The sequence below is a fragment of the Durio zibethinus genome, chromosome 28 (assembly GCF_047325235.1).
Source record: "Durio zibethinus cultivar Kanyao isolate XHJ-2024 chromosome 28, ASM4732523v1, whole genome shotgun sequence".
NCBI classification, from domain to species: Eukaryota; Viridiplantae; Streptophyta; class Magnoliopsida; order Malvales; family Malvaceae; genus Durio; species Durio zibethinus.
This window is the reverse complement of record NC_143189.1, coordinates 16,408,666-16,417,127: the sequence shown is the minus strand read 5'-3', so window position 1 is coordinate 16,417,127 and position 8,462 is coordinate 16,408,666. Positions and strand designations below refer to the sequence as shown.

Below are 8,462 nucleotides of genomic sequence, written 5' to 3'. Positions count from 1 at the left end.
TTTTCTCCTAAAAATTTTTAAAAAATCACTACTCGAACTTCTTTAAGATCTCTTCATTGAAGATTTCGTTTATTTTTCAAATATTAAATCACATGCATGCAATGCAAATAGTAAAATGTTGGTGTACATATTTTATTTATTCATTTTTCAAGAAAATTTTGTTTATTTATTTCCTTTTTATTTTCATTATTATTTTTAGAAGAAAAGAAAAAAATTTTATTGTATTAAAAAATTTTATAAATACTTCAATACATTAGTAGTATTTCAAAAAAATTTCTCACTTAAAGACTCTTAAAGAACCACTACTCAGATTTTTTTTAAATCTTATCATCGATAAAGAAATCTTTTCTCTCATTTTTTATTTTTTAAAATATTGATTACTATAAAAATGTTAAAAAACATTCTTTTTTTTATCATTTTTATATTTATCTTTTTATCATTTAATTCATTTTTTTTATGAAAACCTTTATATTGAATTTTTTTCTAAATACTCCATTACTTTGGTAATATTTTAGAAAAATATTCTCTCCTAGAGATGTTAAGGACTTGTTACTCGAACATCATTAATATCTCATCATCGAAGAAATCATTATTTTATTCTTTTTTTTATTTATTAGACTTTTGTGATAATAATATTTTTAAAAAAATTTAAATGACCATCTATGAAAAGGATATCATTTTTCACATTGTTATTTATGTATTTCATGATCCAACCTCTATAAATATGACTATAATTAAATGTAAACAAAACAAGATAAATAAATAAAAAGAAAAAAATATACCAAAAATAGAGCCTTTGGGCTACCCCTTCAACCATGACCAATGGTCAAATGAAAACTAGAGGATCTAAATTTGAATGGGCTGTAGGTTGGGTTCTCTCTAGATCAAATAGAAACTTTTAGAGCGGGTTCAAGCCGAGCCACTAGGTTAGGTCACAATCCAAGTTAGGTTGGGGGTTAACCCGATTCATTTTTTTTTTTTTTTTACATTCTAAAAACTAAAGCTTTTTTTTTTTTTCGCATCATTTCATTTTTTTCTCTAAAAAGAACTTCATTTCCTTCTATTAAAAAAAAAAACAGAGGCCATAATCCTCTCTTCTCCCTAAACCTAGAAGTTGATAAGCCTACTACTATGCCACTGCCGTCATCGTATAGCTCACTTATTTCTTTCCTACTTTTTCTTTTCTTCATGTCGCACCTACATTCTCTTTCTTTTAGTTGAAACCATTTCCTTTCCTTTTTCCATTTCCCAAACAGCCTTTTTTCTTCACTTTACAGCCAAAACTCTCTATATTGCCTTAATATTTTTTACTTTTTTTTTTTGTTATGGTTCCTTACTATGATGAGGACTGTGTTTTCTTTTTATTTTTTTTGCTTGCATTTTGTGGTTTTCTAATAGATTCCTCAATTGAAGGCTGAGTTTTTTTTTTTGTGTTTTTGGCTTACAAAGAGGTAAGGACTTTTGATTGGGGTTTGGTTGTAATGAACTCCATTGATGGCATTAGAGGTGGCCTCAGGTAGTGCTAGCTTGAAAATGTTTTCAATGCTACCATACAGGGGATCTTGAAATCTGTGGGTATAGTGTAGATGAAAGTAGATTGTTTGGGGTTGGTTTGGAGGTGGTGAAAGGTTAGTTGATAATGGCGGTAAGGGTAGGGCTAATGGTTTGAAGGTGTTAATAAGCTGGGTTGGCTAGTTAGTGCTCGATGGCGGTTTTATACTTGGTGGTTGTTCAAGTTTATGGCACTACACAGCAATATGATGGTTTTGGGATTCGGTGGAAAGGGGACTATGATGAGTCATAACGAGGCTTTTTCTAGTAGTGGACGATGGTGTTAGGGTTTTCTTATAGGTAATCTAGTGAAGGGTTTGATCTGTTATAGAGTGGCAATGGCAGATAGTTTAAGCTTGGCAGTGAGCTTGATAAAATTTTTTTCCCACTAAAAATTTTCCTCTTTATTTTTATCAGGGAATCCCTAATCAACTTTTTGTAGTAAAGTCAATTTTTCCTTAGAAGTAAATTAGAAATTTTGATTTTTTCTTACAGATGGCAGTGATTGTCTTCTAATTTTTTGGTTGGTGAAGCATGCTTATTTTTAGGGCATTGAGATTTTGATAAATTCATAAAATGTGTCAAGGGGTAAAAATGGAGGTAAAAATAGAAAGCCAACAATTGGGGTATGCACTTGGGAAAAGGGAAGATTCCAGTAAGGAAAGCTGGCTGCCATGGTAGACCAAGCTTTAAGATTTAAGCTTTTCTTTTTTTTTTAATTTTGTAATTTATCAATTAATAAAAATAATTAAATCTAAAAAATAAAATTAGGCCTTAAAATCAAATTAATCTTAAAAACATTATATTTGGGCTTTAAAATCAAATTTTGGATTTTGGATTTCTATAAGGCCTGCCACCTCTTGTGATATTAACCCAAGTTTGAATTAGATTGTTCTTTAATTCATGAAAAAATAGTCTAAGAACAAAAAAATTCATTTAAGCCCAACGCAAAATAATCTTATTAAAAAGTTAAAATGGGTGCAAATTTTGACATGAAATCAAGTACAAAAATTGAGCAAACTCATACAGTCCCAGACAAAATTGAGTGTTTACAAATATCATTAATGATTCTTAAATTATACTAAAATATTCAAAGTGATACTAAAATTTTAAAAATTTTTAATGTGATATCTGAATTATAAATCTATTAACTAAAATAATGCTCACTCCTAACATAGCTAACTTCAAATGATGATAAGTGACAAACAAACAACCCTTCAAATACTACATTAGTTAATATATTTATAGTTTAAGTATGACATTAGAGATTTTTAAAATTTAATACCATATTCATTATTTCATTATAGTTTAGAGACTATTCATGATATTAACCCTTCAATTAATAATATTTATCGAACATGTTTTATGTTTTCAGTTTTTGAAATTCTATAACAACATTATTTAACCAAATACATTTTCTTTTTTTAAAATTTCAAAATAAAACAAAACAAAAATAAAAACAAAGTTTTAAAAACAAAAAAGTTAAAATAATAAAAAATATTCATGAACTTTATCACTTTATTTAGATAAGTCTTTATTTATTTAAATAAACTTTTAATATTTACTTTGCACCCTAATAAGTCCTTAAATTTCATTTGTATCCAAATAAATCTTTTTATTTTAATTTTTATTTAAATAAACTCTGAATATAAATTAATATTTTGCTTTAAATAAAGATATACTTAAATATAAATCAATGAATAAGAGCTTATCTAAGTATAATAAAATCATAAAGGTTTATCTAAATAAAATGATAAAATTTAAGGGCTCCTATAATATTTTAACTAAACCAAAAACATCTATACCTATATATAAAAGTTATCCCTTCAAAATTATAAGCTCTCTCTAACTTCAATTGGTTGCCAAATCAGTATTTTCACTATTCATCGAAATCATCAAATAATTGCCATATCAACAAACAACGGGCACATTAACCTAACAGCCCTTGGCATATATCCATTTTTATCTTTAAAGAAATGCAACCAAGAAAGCTTTTAGGCAAAACTTAACCAAAAACTAAGATACCAAAACCATTTAGCCACTATTTACATTCGACCTTGACCTGCCACCTATAACCATCAACCTAAACCTTGCCTTTGCTTTCAAGACACCTAAAATCATCACTAGCTTTAGCCTCAAATCCTAAACTTCCATCACCTAAACTTAAAATCTCCCCGTACAAAAACCAATCAGCTACCCCCCAAAACCCATTCAGCCACCTTCAACCTTGAGCCCCCTGAACTATAGCCCAGTCCCATCACCATAAAAAATCAAGCCCTTCATCGACACCAAACAACCCTTTCTTTAACCATCAAACCCAAAACCTGCCCATCCTAAAACAAACCAAATTCCTAAAGAAAAAGCTACCAAAAACAATTCCAAAAAAATTCACATACAAAAAGTAGGAAAAACCACCCTCAATGGGGAGAACCAACACCAAAAATAGCCAACATAAAAAAAATGAAAATAAAAAGTGTGAAAGGATTTCGGTTTTCAAGATTTTTTGGTGATTTGGAGATATTTTGTAGGAAAAAGAAAAAAAGGCCATTTTTTAGTCACAAGTGGCTGTAGAACCCACAGTGGCACATGACAACTCGTAACAACATGAAGTTTTAGGGTGATCGAGATTGGTGGAAACAAAAAGTGAGATAAGAGTAGCAACATATAAAAATTTAAGAAGGATCAAACAAAGGAAGAAAGAGAATTTATGGCTTAAAGTTTCAATTTTTATTTCAAATTTAGGTTTCTAAAGGGTTTTTTTTTTTTTAAGAAAAAGAGTTCGAAACGGTATTCAGGAGGTTGAAATAAGTTGAGGGTGAAAATTTGGGGGCGAAATGGTGCCAACTGACAATGGTTGATGATGGCAAGCTTGCCGAAATTTAGGGTTTAGGAGAGCCTTTGTTTTTTTAAATAAAAGAGATTTTCTTTTAAGAAGGAGGAGAAGAAATGAAACAATATTTTTTTTGGTTTTATAAAGCGTAAAAAAACAAAAGAAAAAATCAAAAGGGTTGAATGGGTCAACTTGACCCGAATGCCTTTTCCTTTAGTATAATTTTTATACATTTTTTTAGCTTCTTATTTGAAAGTTTTTGCATTATTCATATTAATAAAATTTTTATAAAACATGCATGTCTTGAAATAATTAATAATACTTATAAAAATAAATATTTTAGATTTTTTGTAAAAATTTTATTATTATATGTTTAAATAAAAATGAAAATTTTTTCGATGATAAAATATTAAAAAAATCTAAATAATGATTCTTAAAATTTTTAGGTGAAGATATTTTTCTAAAATACAAGGCTAGTGGTTTTGATTGTAGAGAGAAATTAAAAATAGAAAATGAAACAAAAAAGTTGATTTTGAAACTTTTATGATAAAAAGGAAAACAATAGTGTATTATAATAAAAAAATCTCTGACCTGCGTGAAGGTCCCTTATCAGATCCGAAACTATACATAATTCCAATCCTTGGCGAAGTGAGGGCTGGCCACTAGTAAAACAAAAAATTTAACGTCTGACAATTATGGTAAATTTGGTATATATGGAAAGCAAATGTGCGTACAGTGTACTTTGAACTGGATTTAAAAGGAAATGAAAATAATCTAAACAAAGAATTAAACTATGCACTAATTTTGGACATTTCCAATTCAGAAAAGAATTTTGTTTTGAAATTCTATGTACCTTCCTTGAAAAGCTTATAGACTGACTGTTGGCATTCAAAACACCATATGCTCTATATATACATGCCTCACCTAACCAACACGCCAACATGAGAAAAATGAAAGGTCCCTATGCTCTATTATTCATCACTTCAATCCTTTTGCTTTCGTTTTCATCAGTAACTTCAGCTTCAGCTGATGTCGACGTTTTTCTCCAATGCCTTCGCAAACAATATTCCAATTACAGCAATTCCAAACCAATCACCGATGCCATATACACTCCCAACAATTCCTCTTTTCAATCGATTTATGAGTTACGCACAAATAACCTTAGAAGCTTATATTCGGCAACCTTGAAACCAGTGGCCATTGTAACAGCCTTACATGAATCTCACGCTCAAGCAACTGTCGTTTGTGCAAAGCGACATGGCTTCCAAGTAAGAATTCGAAGTGGCGGTCATGATTTTGAAGGCCTATCATTTGTATCAAACGTCCCATTTGTCATTCTTGATCTGTTTAATCTTCGGTCCATACATATTGATATGTCAAGCGAAACGGCATGGGTTCAGGCAGGGGCCACCACTGGCGAACTATATTATCGTATATCAGAGAAAAGTAGAGTTCATGGCTTCCCAGCTGGAGTTTGCATTACTCTTGGCATTGGAGGACACTTCAGCGGAGGCGGCTATGGAGCCATGATGAGAAAATATGGTCTTTCAATAGATAATGTCCTTGATGCCCAATTGGTTGATGCCAATGGTCGAATACTTAACAGAAAGTCAATGGGAGAAGACGTGTTTTGGGCAATCCGAGGAGGTGGAGGAACTAGTTTTGGAATCATTCTTTCATGGAAGATCAAGCTGGTTCCTATTCCTCCTAAGGTTACTGTTTTCAAGGTGAAAAGGACTTTGGAACAAGGCGCAACAGATCTTACTTATCGCTGGCAACAAGTTGCCCATAAACTACCTAAAGATCTTTTCATCAGACTGGAGGCTAGGCCTTTAATCGGACCTGGCAAAGGCAACAAAACCATACAAGTTACTTTCATTGGCCATTTTCTTGGACAAACGGATGGACTTGTTCAACTGGTGAAGGCAAACTTACCCGCATTGGATTTGCAGCCTAGTGACTGCTTAGAAATGAGTTGGGTTGAATCCATTCTTTTCTGGGCCGGATTCCCCAATGGAACATCCACTGACGTCTTACTCAAAAATAGAGTGCAAACGAACAAAGTCTTCTACAAAACCAAGTCCGATTACTTCAAACAAGTTATACCTAAGGCAGGCTTGGAAACCTTATGGAATTTACTGATGAACATCAAGCATATTTTCGTCCAACTCAATCCTTATGGTGGAAGAATGGCAGAGATTTCAGAGGATCAAACGCCATTTCCGCATAGAGCTGGGAACTTATTCAAAGTACAGTACACAGTGGTATGGTCGGATGCTGAAGGAGGCATCAACGCTACAGAGCGGTACTTGGAATGGTCAAGAACACTGTACAATGCTATGTCTCCGTACGCCTCCAAGTTCCCGAGGGAGGCATTTCTCAACTACAGAGATCTTGACGTTGGTAGCAATGACAGCAACAATACAGATTTCGCTGTTGCCATGGTTTATGGGGCTAAGTTTTTCAAAGCCAATTTCCAGAGATTGGTACGTGCGAAAACCATAATAGACTCTCACAATTTCTTCAAAAATGAACAAAGCATTCCCCCATTTCCATCCCATAAGTTCAAATGAGATGTCACTGCTATACATGACCAATAATTATATATCTATCTATCTATCTAGATATTAAAGCTGTCCTCAATTAAACATCCATTTGTGAAATTGAAATATGACTAGAAAACAAGTGTGTTGTGTGATTAATCATGAAGCAGCAGCAGCAGCTAGAATGCTGTCTTCTTTTCGAGGTGTAGGCCCTTAGTCTTTGTTTGGCTTCCATTTTATTTCGGTTACATGCTTTTGCTTGACTTTAGAGAGTGATTGGTATGAGGTGATTTATTTAATAACCACAATGAGCTATATTCAATAATTTCATCATTTTATTTGGTTGCAATTTAAATCCTATGTAGAAATAAACTTAGATCACTAAAGTGATAAAATCACTAGCTCGAAGGATAATATGATTTCCAATCTAAAGAGCAAAAAATTTTTATCATCCTAGGAAAGTAATTTTTAATATCTTTTTTTGACTAATTTACTCTTATGAAAGATGTACTTAACATTACCTTAAAAAGCTAACTAGTAAAACTTTTCAAAAATCTATTTTTTTTAATAACTCATTTTAAAAAATGTTTTCTATTACAATTGAATAAGTATTTATTGATTTTAAAATAATGAAATTATTTAATAATTTTTTTAGAAATTACTTTTCATCAAAATTGATTTATATTTTATAGTTTTTTATAAAATAACATTTAATTATTTTATAAATTATTGATTCTACAAGTATTAAATTTTTAGCTTTCTTTTTGTAAGATTATTTTGAATATTTTGTATTTTATGATTTATTTTTCATATAATATCAAATTCAACGATTTAAGATCAATCAATAATTTATAATATTATACCAAACATAATAATTTAAGATCATTGATAATCAAATCTCCTCGATGATTTTATTATCCTGATAATTAAATCATCATATTAATTTTAAAAATGATATCAAACGCTATCTTAAATTAATGATATTATTAATAATAAAAATAAACAGGCAGCAGACATAAATGGTGATTACATATAAACATCAATTTTTGCCTAATGAAAAAAATGCAACATCGTTAACATTATCAACAAGAATTAATGCTAACAAAGTGTACTTGGACTGCAAATAGCTTCCTTAACCAAAAGAAGCGAACTGGGGTTCTTCCAGAACATTCAGGATCATAAGTCTTCTAGGGAAAATAATATATAAAATTAAAGCAAAGTTAGCATGTATAGCTTGATCAGTAAAACAGGACCATAGCACAACCTCGTAAGGAAAGTATATCATACATGACTTGTGTACTTTGCTCACTGTTGTTTATTTACCCGCCTAGGCAGCATATTGGAAAATGAGAAGAAAAAAAGAGGGAAGATAGTGTAGGGGCAGAATTTCAGTTCGTCTTTTAGTACAGGTTGCTAGATATTGATGATTTTAAAGCCTCAAAGACTTTCTTAAAGCAATAGCAGAAACTTCATGCCTGGGTGGTTGCAATACAATGGATTTTGAAATAATGCCCGATGCATTGATTAGAAGGTTAAGG

At 31.0% G+C, this 8,462-nt stretch overlaps 1 pseudogene; it reads left to right on the top strand.

Moving 5' to 3' along the window:
* Positions 1–5,331: 5,331 nt before the first annotated feature.
* Positions 5,332–6,954, top strand: LOC111281186 (berberine bridge enzyme-like 17 pseudogene; annotated as a pseudogene).
* The last annotated feature ends 1,508 nt before the right edge of the window (positions 6,955–8,462 follow it).